Source organism: Meleagris gallopavo, chromosome 2 (genome assembly GCF_905368555.1).
Source record: "Meleagris gallopavo chromosome 2, MGAL_WU_HG_1.1, whole genome shotgun sequence".
NCBI classification, from domain to species: Eukaryota; Metazoa; Chordata; class Aves; order Galliformes; family Phasianidae; genus Meleagris; species Meleagris gallopavo.
In genome coordinates, this window is record NC_139405.1 from 34283154 (window position 1) to 34295646 (window position 12493).

Genomic DNA, 12493 nt, shown 5'->3' on the forward strand with positions numbered 1-12493 from the left:
CTTGTGAACTGCAGTGTTTTCTTCATTAGCATGTTCATAAGTATGTTTGTTAAATTCATGCTACACGGTAATTAATCTGAAAATGATGTAATTTGTACAGAGCTGGCAAGCTCACGATGTTCACAATACATAGAGCACAGCCATGTTATGTCTGGGACAATTATGTCCCCGTTTGGATATTAACGCAGGGTGACCACTGCCAACCTTATGGTAATTAGCTCTTTGCAAGAAATCATCCTGGAGCATGATACTAAGCAATGAAATGGCTGTGTGCTTTAAGAAAAGAGAAAATACAAACTGTATTTTGCTGCACAGCAGCATTTATTTCTATAACATATTTAATCATGTGTACAAAAATACAGGTAAGGCTAGGCTCACAGTTTCCAAACAGAGCAGTGACACTGGTTTCTGGGAGTAATGTGGTAGGGTAAGTGTTATACTCCCTAATAAATGTACATATCACAGATCACAGATCACAGAATGGCCCGGGTTTGAAGGGACCTCAAGGATCATGAATCTCCAACCCCCCTGCCACATGCAGGGCCACCAACCTCCACATTTAATACTAGACCAGGCTGCCCAGAGCCCCATCCAACCTGGCCTTGAACACCTCCAGGGATGGGGCATCCACAACTTCTCCAGGCAGCCCATTCCAGCACCTCACCACTCTCATAGTGATGAACATTCCCCTGAAATCCAACCTAAATCTTCCCTCCCTCAACTCGAAACCATTTCCCCTTATCATAAGCACTGTTTAAAAAAAAAAAAAAAACATAAGCAGTTTTTTTATTATTATCATTTTTTCTTTTTTAGATGATTTATGTGCCAGATTTTTTCCCAGGCAACGTACACCAAGTATATATATTTACATATTGAAGCATACTTTCCATCATCATAAGACACCTATCTCCAGGGAAGCTCTTTGAAACTTCCAGGATGAGCCAGAGTGATCAGCCACACAAACGCTCTTTACCAATAAGAAAGCTGTTGTTGTTTGTGGCAGGGACCAACGAAGAGCAGCAACACAGCACCAGCTTCTGTGCTGCCGGACAGCAGGTACGTGCTTCCTATGGGCCTGACTGTCACAGCCCCCAGCCCAGCCCGCAGCCAGCTGCCTGCTGCCCCAGGGCCCGGGTCCTCTGCAGTGACTGCGGCGCACTGAGGGCACTTCCCAGATCCACCCGATCCACCCCTTTCGTTTTGAATGTTGAAGAGTGCATCCATACCTGACAACGTGGCTGTATGTAAATACCGATAGCTGATGCTTACTTTAGTGGTGCTTTGAGGAAAGAGGAAGATCGAGCAGCGAACTATTAATCCCTCCTCTCCCCCCAAATAGTTATGTTAACCAAATACGTAAGAAATTTTGATTTTCTTTAGAATTGACAGTTTAGGCTGCAGTCTGTTCTAACTGGAGGGAGAGCAAACTTCAGGGCTCTGAGGGCAGACTGATGAACGGGGTTCGCGGTGCGGGGGAGTGGCCTCACTGCCCCGGAGCAGCTGTGCAGCCCTATGCCAGCCCTGTGCGCTGCTCGGGCCCTCGGAAGGCTCCCACTGCAGCCCCACAGCGAGCAGGGAAACAAGGGCTGATGTTTGAAATGGTCACAGGGAAAGGATGTGGGAGGGACTCTCGAGAAACAAATATGGGGTACATACATCCTAAGGAAATAGTCTGGGTTGTTTTATTTTATAAATATATATATTTATACACATAGTTGTTTTTTTTTTTTTTTTCTTTTTTGGGGGGCTGAGGGGAGAAGGGGGAGAATTTATTTTCTCGAATGCCTTCGTGTCGATATTTAGGAACCCCGCACACGTAACGGGGCAGACAGCTGTACTCCAAAGACCGCTCCCTCTGCACGTACAGGTTCGGACATAAGTCAGGGTCAGCTGCAAGATGCCATTGCGCAGAACATTAATGTGAGCGTATCACTGCAAGCGCAGACTGACAGAAAGCGCGCTGCTGCGCACCGAGCCCAGGTGCGTGCAGGCACACGCGCTCCCACTCAGCGGTGACGCCGGGAGCAGCCGGGGCAGCCCCGCGCCCGGACGGAGCTGCAGCAGCGCGGTGCCACGCTCAGCACCCCGCAGCCGCATCCACGCCGCACTCTCCCCATCGCTCGCCGCAGCACCGGGTATCACGGAGCCGCGGCGAGCGGCAGCATCCCTCGGCGTCGGGCTCGCTCCGAGCCCGCGGGTCGCGTACCGCTCCCGGAGCGCTCGCCCTGCGGCTCGTGAGGGGCTGCCGTCCGCATCCCGCACCGGCAGCGCGGGGCCGGGCGTCGCAGCGAGCCCGCGTCGGAGGGCTACGCGCTCCAGCTCGGCTCCCCTCGAGCCCCGCCGCCGGCCCGGCCCTCCGCATCCCTTCTCCTCCCTCCCTGCCGCCGGCCGCGGCCCCGCCGCCTCCCCCACCCTCACCTCAGCCGCCCCCCTCTGTCTGGCTCCCCCCTCGCTGTCTGGCGGCCCCCCCCCCGTCCCCGCCGCGCTTCTCGCGAGAGCTGGGGATGCCGCCGCCGCCGCCGCCGCGGAGGGGGAGACACTCGGGGGGAGCCGGTGACGTCGGGAGTTTTCCTGAAAGTCAATAACGAGCCCGGCGGAGGCGGCGGGAGGAGCCGAGAGCGGGGCCCGGGCGGCTCCGGGGTGAGTGCGCCGGGGAGAGCCGCCGCCGCCGCCCTCCTGACCCCCGCCCCGATGCCGCGGCCGCGCTGCCCGCCCGGGCGCCTCCCAGCCTAGCGGCCGCCGCTCCATGTAGCCGCCGCGCCCGCGGCCGGAGCCGCCTCCTCCCGCCCCCGGGGGACACCGGGCCGCAGGGAGCGCCGCGCCCGGCGGGGGTCGGGGACGGCGACGGGGAGGAGGCAGCGGCGCCCTCCCCACCCCCCTTCCCCCGGAGCCGCCGCCGCCGCCCTCCGGCTCCGCAGCAGCGCCCGCGGCGTCGCCGCCTCTGCAGGTACGGGCGGGAGGGGCCGGGCGGCGGCGGCGGGCGGGGAGGAGGCGGCGGGCGGGGAGGGGGCGCGGGGCGCGGCCGGGGCCGCCGGGCAGCGCGGGGGGAGGGGGAGCGGCGGCGGGCGGGGGTCGCCCGTCGGGCGGTGTGGGGCGGGGTGGGGGCGGGGGGCGGTTATGTAACGGGGGGCGAAGGGGGGTGGGGGGAGACGGGGTAGGGCACGGCGCGCGCCCGGGGGAGCCGCCTGCGCGTGGCCGCGGCCGTTCCCACGCGGCCGCCCCTCCTCGCCCGCGCCGGGAGCGCGCCCCCCGCCCCCTCTTTTCCCCGCCGCCGCTCTCCGTCCCCGCGGGTGAGCGCGGGCCGCGTCCGCCGGGAGCCGCGAGCGGCTGCGCCGAGAGCGGCGGCGTGGGAGGGGGTCCGCGCGTGGCCGCGCCGGCGGCGGCTCCGGCTGCAAGTAAACAAACCGGCCTCCGCCTCCTGCACGGCCATCATGGAGGGAGGCTGCGGCGCGCGGGCAGCAGCTGATGCGCGGCCGGACCGCGCCTCCCGGCCGCGCGCGGGGCTGAGTGCGCGGGGCGCGGAGCTGGGCCCGGGCGGGCGGCGGGCGGCTCCCGGCCCTCCTCTGGGTGGGGGGAAGCGTGGGGCGGCCCCGACGCGACCCTCGCTCTGGGATGGGTAGCGTGGCGGTGTGAAAGCCCCGAACTCTCGTTGCTGTGCAACTGAAAGGGAGTAGTGACCGATTGCATCCCTCTTGACCTTAATTCTGGTTTTATTCTGTAATTATTGGTTGACCGCTGCTTGGATACAGCGACACGATCCCATCTTTGTTGTTATGACGATGTGCCTCAGGCCTGACTCACTGAGCTCCTGCCGAAGGAGTGTTATGCTCAGGGCTGGGATGCGCCAGGTACCTGCGTCGCCAGCTCTCAGCACGGAAAGAACTTGCAGCCGGCCCTTCTGCCACAGCTGCCTGCTTGCTGCTCACCAAAACTTTGTAAACGGGCAGACACGTGTCCATTCGTTTTGCATACAGAAGCCTTTATTTCCCAGGGCAGGAGGCACCCAGATGAGCTGGCTGAGCCTCAGGTGTCTGTATGCTCCTGCAGGCTCATGGATAGAATGAGATAGGGAGGAAAGCTTACCTGATGTTTGAAACAGGTGTGCTACTGTAGGGGAGCCCGTTCATTGGACTTTTTTTTTTTTTTCCATAGGAGTCGTCTTTAGGTTGACCGCAATATGTTTAATTGGATTGGATTGCTAATTATAGCCCATGTGTTTATATTTTGGTTGGCCACTAAGTCAAGTTCAGAGGAGATCTGAGGTAAACTGCAGAGAGGGGAAAAACTCTCTGTTTCCTAGAAAGCTTTGTCCCAAACCTAGCAGCTCCTGTTTCTCCAGTGGCAGTGGTGGGGCATGTGTGTGAGCGTGAGGTGCTCGTGGTAGGACTGTCCCACTTGGGCAGTGCCCTCCTTCTCTATCGTTGCCCACACAGACCATCAACTTCGTAGAAATTGGTGTTTCAGTGCCTCATTTGTTTGTAGTTTGAAGGAAAATGATATGTTGTTAAATAAAATACTGATGTTCCACAGGATGCCACTGAAAAATCTGAGAGATGCATGAGCTTCAGCTTGCGTAATGTCAAGGCTGAAGGTACAGTAACTTGTATTAGAAAATGGTGTTGGCATTTTGACGCTGGAACAAATGCTTTGGGAAAGGAATAGTGGTGAAGTTTTTTGTTTAGCCTAACCGCAAACCAGTGGAGCTCTGCTTTTGTGTGTGAAGTGTTACCAGAGGTGGAGCTCCACTTTGGCACAGTGTGTGCCTGAGGTTTCTACATGAACTTGGGGGCCTGCAGGTGGATTGGGAATGTCTGCCACTGCCAGTGGGTTCTCTCATATTTGATGTGCATTTTCTCTACTACAAGAGGCATATCAAATAGTCATTTCTTTACCCCAGAAATTTATTAATAAAGCTAAAGAGCTGAAAAGTAAGTTTGAAATACGCAGTTGGTTTCGATGGTATGGCACCATTACTACAATGATTTGTGTTAAAACACATTCAAAATTTCTGTGCCATTATTGGTGTAAAGAATGCAGAGTTTCTATTTGAAGCACCTGATTGTCACTTCACGTAGTGCTGTTGGCAAGGCAGAGAGGTGGGCCTGCATGTGGCAACCTGTCTTTACTCCAGCTATGTGGTATGGCCCTGATGTCCCCTTGCACCTCTGGCTTTGTCTTGCTGCTGTCTGTACCCCACACTGGGTAAACACTGAACTAAGCTGAGCAAACACTTTGTTGTGCTGAACTTCCATCTCAGTGTGCTCAGTGTGTAAATGGAGCCGCTTCAGCAGCAATGTGCCAGGCTATACCTGCGTGTCCCGTGGGGTGTTGGTTGTCCTGTGTGAGCTGGTGTCATGTGCCTGAAGCCCCTCTAGGAAAATGAACGTTCTGTTGAACGTGTGTGCTGCTCCCTTTGGCAGGAACAGTAAAGACTCAAAAAGAGTGGCATAGTTAAAGGTGTGCATTTGTGAGTTTTATTTGACAATATTTATGTGAAGTTTACCAACCTCTTATTGGTTCAAGTACTGTTTTTAGAAGAAAAGATATCCGATTTAAGCGCTCATTAAAATTACTCTAGAATATTAGGTTAATCTGTGCCGCCTCTGATTGTCACTCTGTGGGGACGTACCCAGGGAGAGCATCACGGTGGGCATGGGGTTGCTCCCAGTAGACCTGCACTTCTGGGAGCATGGCACTGCTTACAGTGCTCAGTGTGTTGTGTGAGTGTGCTTGGTGCCACAGGCTGTCCTTGGTAGAGCTGTGGCACCAGTTGGTCTCTGTGCAACAAGTGGGCTTGATGGAGAAAATACTATTTCCATAGGAAAAATTAGGTGGTAAATGGAAGAACTGGTTCAAAGCATCTAAAAAATCTGAATCAGAGGAATGAATAAAGCTAAGAGGTAAATGATAAAAGACTGAATGAGAAAGTTCACATTTTAGTGTTTTGTACAGTGTAAAATCATCCTTAAAACTTTGGTTTGCGTTTTCTCCTGGACTGGTTGTATGAAGAAGATTCAGGGCTGTCTGTGTGAAGAGAAAAATTGCAAACAAAACAAAAATTGGAGGGTGCAGCGTTAGATTGTTTGGCATTTTGTTCTTGTCCTGTAGCTCTAGATCAGCTTGAGGTATGACAACAGAAGTAGAATAGTGCTGGAGTGTGTGATGGATTTGGAACTGGTCTTTTTCATCATAAAATGTTATTGTCAGGGAGAGTAAGCGTTTTTATCCTGTGCATACGAAGACTATTTTTGATCACTTAAAATGTTTCTTAGATTTTTCATATTAGTGGGATTTAAATAACTTTGTACATCTTCAGTTCATCTTGGCCAATTCTCCTGCATATGTTTATACAGGTGTCTAGGGGAGAGTCCTATTGATTGAAAATGGTGTTAAGAACAAGCTGTCACCTGTGAATTTTTCTGAAATATCTTGACTAAAGAGCAGTGGTTATTTTCCCGTTCCTTTAGGAATACAGCTAGCAACTCAGTATCTCCTGTGCATGGCTGAATGACAGCACTGTTTGTCAGACCTTTGCTGTGTTGAGTCTGTGGTAAGGGAATTTGAATGCATCTTGCAGCAGAGGCAGGGAGGAACAGCCTGATTAAGCTTTGCTGAGATCAGAGAAGGTCTTGCCTCTGGATTTTTGTAGCTGCGGAATGGCAGTGCCCAGCAGTCAAAAACCTCTCATACAGCTGGCTTAACACTACAAAGTGCAGAATTTCTCATCTGAATCTCAGCCATCTTTCAAAACACTTTCTACAAACAAAACCAGTTTTTGTTTTTCCCAGAGTGTTCAATGTGCTTTTTGGGATAGGTAATCGCTGCAAGTTGCCTAATGCATTTTTGTTGAAGTTGTTGGAACCTTTTCTTATATGTATTGGTATAATTGGAGGCAGAGAATTAAAGTTGAATGTGTGAGTTTCACTTAATCGGTCTCTTCATAAATCTTAAGAGATGACCTTCATCTGATAAAGACAGCATCTATCCCTACGTGTGCTCAAGCAGCAATATGCTTGTGAAAAACAATTCTTCATTTAAGGTTGTAGAGAATTCCTTCTGTACTTGGGAAATTCAGAGCTCAAGTTGGGGAGAATAGTGCTGTTCGAAGACAAACGAGCAGATCCCAAAGTTTTGGGTTGGAAGTTGGAGTATGATTAAATTCTGGTCAGGGGTGGAATTAAACAGTTAATAAGTTCAGCAGCTTTGATGGATCTGTGGGAAAGAATCACGAAGTTCAGCCCTACTTATGCAAACTAATTCAGTATTCAATTTGTACAATATCCACACAATAAATAAATCCTATTTCAAGAGTTTGAAAAAAAAGATGTTTCTTGCTAGACATCTCTCTGAACTTTATCCATCTTGAATATTAACGGTTTGAGAGCATATTTTTATTTCAGTGCTTTCCTTTCGTTGTTGCCCACAGCAATTCACGTATTTCTGGCTTTTGTTATCTTCGGTGGTGGTGGCTTCAGCAGTGTGCTTGGAGCTGTGCACACGCTGGGATGTTGGACTCCAGGAAATGCACTGTCTTACTGATATTTAAACCTGGGAGTTCAATAAAGCTATTTTGTGTCTCTTAAAGATACCTTTTAAAATACCTCAGAATGATCAGGAATTGTTGAATTCTGTGAGCTTTCGAAAAGTAGATAACCTATTTCGGAGTATTGTGAACAGAAATCTAATTTTAGTTTGTTTTCATAATATGGAACTTGAGTTTGGTTTTGCTTGGTTGCTAGAATCGTTACTCAGCTATTTTTTTAAAGGGTGAAGGAACTTTGACTTAAAAAGGCAAGAAATAGTATTCCTGTGTTAATCCTTAGCGAGTGCAGTTTCTTACATTTATACTGAAGTATTGATTGGAATGTGATTGTCAGCTATGATACCTAACTCATCCCCGACTGAAGTTTCAAAACTCCCCACCTCTTGGTCTGGCAGACTTTTCCCTTGACGCTTAGCTTTAGCTCTCCCTTCATATTTTGTGCTTTAAATATATACTTTGGTTGGATTTCAGACCCATGTTCTCATACCTTTCTTATACATTTTCTCACTCTCCTTCTGTCATTTTCAGTTGTTGTTTTCTGTGGCTGGAGAGGAGAAAAGGATTTAAAGTGTTCTTGTCAATAAAAGCAGCGCAAAACAATGGGTTGTTAATGTTTCACGTGGGATTCTACAGAAACAATTTAGTTACTTTTAGAAACTTCCTTTATACCTTGATAAACAAAGACAGGGGTGGGTTTACCTTACTTTAATTATACCTTTGTCCCTTAAAATAACTTATTTTGTCATTATTACATGAAAAGGAATGCAGAATTGTAGTTTATTTGCAGATGAAATTACTTGGTTACAAAATCTAAATAAAACACATAACTTGTGCATTAATGCTTCACTGTGCCTGTAATCTAACCAAGCTTATCCAAGCATTTATGAGTTATGTGCAGCTTTTTGTCATACTGGAAGTGAAAACACAGAGAATATTTTCAATCAAGGCACAAAACAAACATGTAAGTGTGCTTGAGGAAGACCCATTTGTTTTTTCTGTTCTATTTTCTTAAAAGAGTGTAAAAATTGCCATTTGTATGTTATCCTCCTTCTAATTCCAAGTCAAGGCTTATGAAATGTCAGGGATAAATTATTGATGCCAATATTCTTAGCAGCACTGAGTCTTTTAGTACAAAATGTATTTTAAAAATGTTTTGAATGCCAATCATAGAGATATATTAGAGATTTTTTTAAGATTTGTTTTAAAATTCGTTAAGTACTGTCATTTATGCTTTGAAATTATTTAAAGGCATGTTTAAGTTTCTTAATTGTGCATGCAGTTAAGATTCTGTAAATTTAGAATACATTCTCTTTTATACTGTTTGGTTTTGTTTTTGCTTTAAATGGAAACCAGTTAATGTTTTGTTTGGTGTTGTGTTTGTTTTATTTTGTTCGTTTATAAGTTAGTTCTAATAAGTTGAACAAACAGTAAGTAGTGTCTACCCACAGGTTCCTTTTTCTCAGCCTAAGCAGTGGCAGTATTCAAATCAGTCAGTTCTCTTGAGACTGTAAAAAGGGTCATAATGCGACTGTACTGTTTTTGAAGTGTAAACAAAATTCTGGGATGTGTAGTTCATAGAAGCCTGTAGAAATACTTGGTACCTTTTAGAGAGATCACTAAATCGGATGTGATTCTTCCACTAGTAATATAGGTTAATTTAATTTAGAAGTTTTTGTAGTAATCTCTGTTCTGCAGCACAGTCTTCTGTGTGATGCTATGCAATATATCCTCTAATTGTTTGACCAGACTATTAGATAACAACTTGGGTAGGGGAAGAGGATATGCATGCGTTTTTCATACAAATGAAACTTGGATCTCAACATCAAATCCTAAAGAGAGCTCTGTTTTTAGTTTAGATCCTTATCTTTTTAATTCCTTGCTCTGTGATTGCAGTGAGTATTGGAAACTACTGCAGTCTGTTTGGTTGTGTTGGAGCATTCAAACTTAGTTCTGAGAAAGCCTCTTAAGAATGCAATCTGCTGGTAGAAAAAAAAAAAATGCCCCCAAAGCAGAGAAACAAACATGGGGGGTGGTGACAGTCACTGGACTAGAGGATGACTGAGTTGCTTTTTTTGTTATGTTTTGTCTGTGCAAGCACGAAATTTTCCAGTGTACCTTTCTGAGAAATGAGATAAAGATGAGATTTGGCTCTGCTTACGCTGAAGACCGAGGAATCTCAGTGAGTCAGGCAGAGTGAATCAGAAAGATTCACTTTTTGATTTCCCCTCCCGCCAAGCACTGTGTTTAACAAATGGTTACTTGTAAAAAGGGAAAATAGTAGTTCCCTTATATGTTATGAGAGGGGTGCGAGCGGTACAGGCAGATTAGGGATATCATTGGAAGAGGTGAAACTGATTCTGTCGGTGCTCCCTGTGGTAGCTTAAGTTGGTAAATGTGAGAGTATCTGTTTATTCTCAGCTCCAAAATTGTTGAAAGTAGAAGCTTGTGTTTATGGAAGTTCTTACAACAGAGACCTGAATCATACAATTTGCACTGAATTTATGGGCACTGTCTTCTGTACTCAGCTGTCTCTTGTCACTGGGGAAATGGGAAGATGCCCAGATTCCAAGGGAGCGTTGTCTGCTCTTACGAGTCTCAATGATTGCTCACTTGCACATAGTAGTTGTTAAGCGTAGACCTGGATCACTGTTCTCGCTCCTTTCTGCCTGGGAGAAAAAGGTGTTTTTTCACCATGGTTTGGGGAAAACCACGGGTCTCAGTTGGATCTGCCACGTGTAGAAGTGTCTGCTTGACTTTTGTTAAGGAAGATGTCCTTGCAGCCCTAAGAGCTAGAAACTTAAAGAGAAGCAGTAGCTCTTTAGAAGTGTGCTGAATTGGTTCACGTAACAAGGTAAAAGTGGCTTAATAGCTTTCCAGTGAAGATAGGAAAAATCCTCACCATTTTTTACCAGATCCTAAGAATGATGCACATTTTGTTAACATAACTGGTCATTACTGAGTAAATTGTCAAACCTGCACCATAAAACATGCAGACAGTAAGTTTTTTTTTTTTTTTTTTTAAATGTATAAGTGACTGATACAATCTGCAAGATAAAATGTTCTTGGAATTGCATCTTCTAAGAGTTTTGTTTGATAAAGTTGAAAAAAAAAACACCTCGCTCAGCAATCCAACCTGTTCTTCAGTTGCTAGAACACACATTTTACACAAGTTAAGTTTTTCCCTGTAGAAGCAGCTGGAGTGCAGAAAACCTTCAGGTTCAGTTCTTAAACATTTTTCCTGCATTTCTGTGGGTTCATCCTGTAGCAACAGGAGAAACTGTAGAATTTATAACAGCTCTTCATCAGGAGAGCAGAATTGGTGGCTAACGAGTATTGAAGTTCTATGCAGGCTGTGCAGCATTAACATTTCTGCAGCCTTTCTTGAAATAGTTGAACTATAGATGGAATGCTGTTTTCATACGAGAGTTCTTGTTCCATATGTTGTAAGGAACTCCTTTATGTTTATACAAATGCACCAGTACATCTTCAGGGAGATGTCTGTATGTTTATTTTTCATCCAGGTTACTTTTTGTCATTATAGGAGGTAGTTTTTAAGAATCTGTTCTTCTAGACCTTTGCTGGATGACTTTCTGAGTAAGAGAATACAGCTTTTAGAAAATCTAAAAGGAATTTAATAAGGGGTATTGCTAAAGATGCTTATAAATGGTTTCTTGAAAGTGCAGTGTGAATGCATAACCTTTATTTTCATTAGTCTTTTAATGCTTCGATTTGTCTTCTACAGCTTCCTATGTAATTCAGATTGACTTTCAATTACCAATTAAGGGAGCAATTGTTATAACCATTATGTCCACATATAACTGTTGGTAAGTTTTACTTAAGTTGTTCCCGGTAATACCGTGAAGCTAAATTGGAGATAATTCAGTTAGTTTTTCGTATTTATCCAATTTTTGTATTTTGTTTTCTTTTCTTTGAAATTCAATATAGCAGTTCATGGGAATAGTAGAATGCAATCCTGCAAGTGTGTGTTTGTGGTTATTGGGGCACTGGCTGACATAAAAATCAGTCACAGTTCAGATTTTGATTAAATAATACTAGCTGAATCATGATTGGTGGTAAATAGGGAACTTTAAGCATAAATTAATTCATTAAAACCAGGTCTCTACTGAAATCGTGGACTTTATGATCAGTTTGTGGACAGACAAGATCATGGCTACTTAGTGCAGAAGTTCATTCCTTACAGCTTGGTCTCTACCAATAAAGATAAATGATTGCACTTTGCATAAGAGCACGCTGATGTGGGGAAGTGCATTGAAGTGGCTGGAAGAGTAAAACAAATGGCAGTGCATGCCATCCTAAGCTAAATACTTTACTTACTTTGTTCTTATAGTTGAAAAAAGTGCCATCTGTGATCATATCTTAAAGAATGCACGGAATGTCTTCTAGGAAAGTCATAATGAAGTTGGACACTGGGATGTGAATGTGCTTATCATAGAGTCATAGAATGGCTTGGGTTGAAAAGGACCTCAAAGATCTGGTTTCAACCTCCCTACCGTGGGCGGGGTTGTCAACCACTATGCATGCCTACATGTGCATTGCTTTGCAGCTGTTTGTTTGTATGTTGCTGTTTTTTGACACTCAGCCCGGGTTTCGTGAAGGTGTGTGTGTTTGTGGAGGAGCTGACACTGTGCTGCTGTCAGCCAGAACGGCGGAGCTGGGACCTGTGTCAGTCGCGTGCCTCTCTCTTTCAGATCTGTGCTGAGGCACAGCTGGTGGACTTGCTTATCACTGGGCTGAAGTGCACAAACAAAAGCTCCGATAGTGTGTGACCCAGAAAAAAAAAGTCTCAGAATAGTGAGGTGAAAGGCTGTGGAAAGGCAGGTTGTGTTGACTTTCATAATACAAAGTGTAAACGGTTAGAGCTAAAGAGACAAATTAGCAGTAATGAAACTGTCTCCTGTCCTTCCAAAACTTTGTATGTAACTTTTCCTT

At 46.3% G+C, this 12493-nt stretch overlaps 1 protein-coding gene across 6 annotated transcripts in view; it reads left to right on the top strand.

Moving 5' to 3' along the window:
- Window positions 1-2472: 2472 nt before the first annotated feature.
- The window catches only part of AKT3 (AKT serine/threonine kinase 3), a 143409-nt gene continuing 133388 nt past the window's right edge, over window positions 2473-12493 (top strand). Inside the window, exons 1-2 of one of the 6 annotated variants that reach the window (XM_085219636.1) lie at window positions 3227-4262; window positions 4531-4591. The gene's annotated coding sequence lies outside the window, so the exon portion shown is untranslated. Of the gene's footprint in view, window positions 2948-3226; window positions 4263-4523; window positions 4592-8309; window positions 8505-12493 lie in introns of those variants that run through there. The other 5 variants (XM_085219640.1, XM_085219633.1, XM_085219635.1 and 2 more) reach the window with 5 other exon arrangements.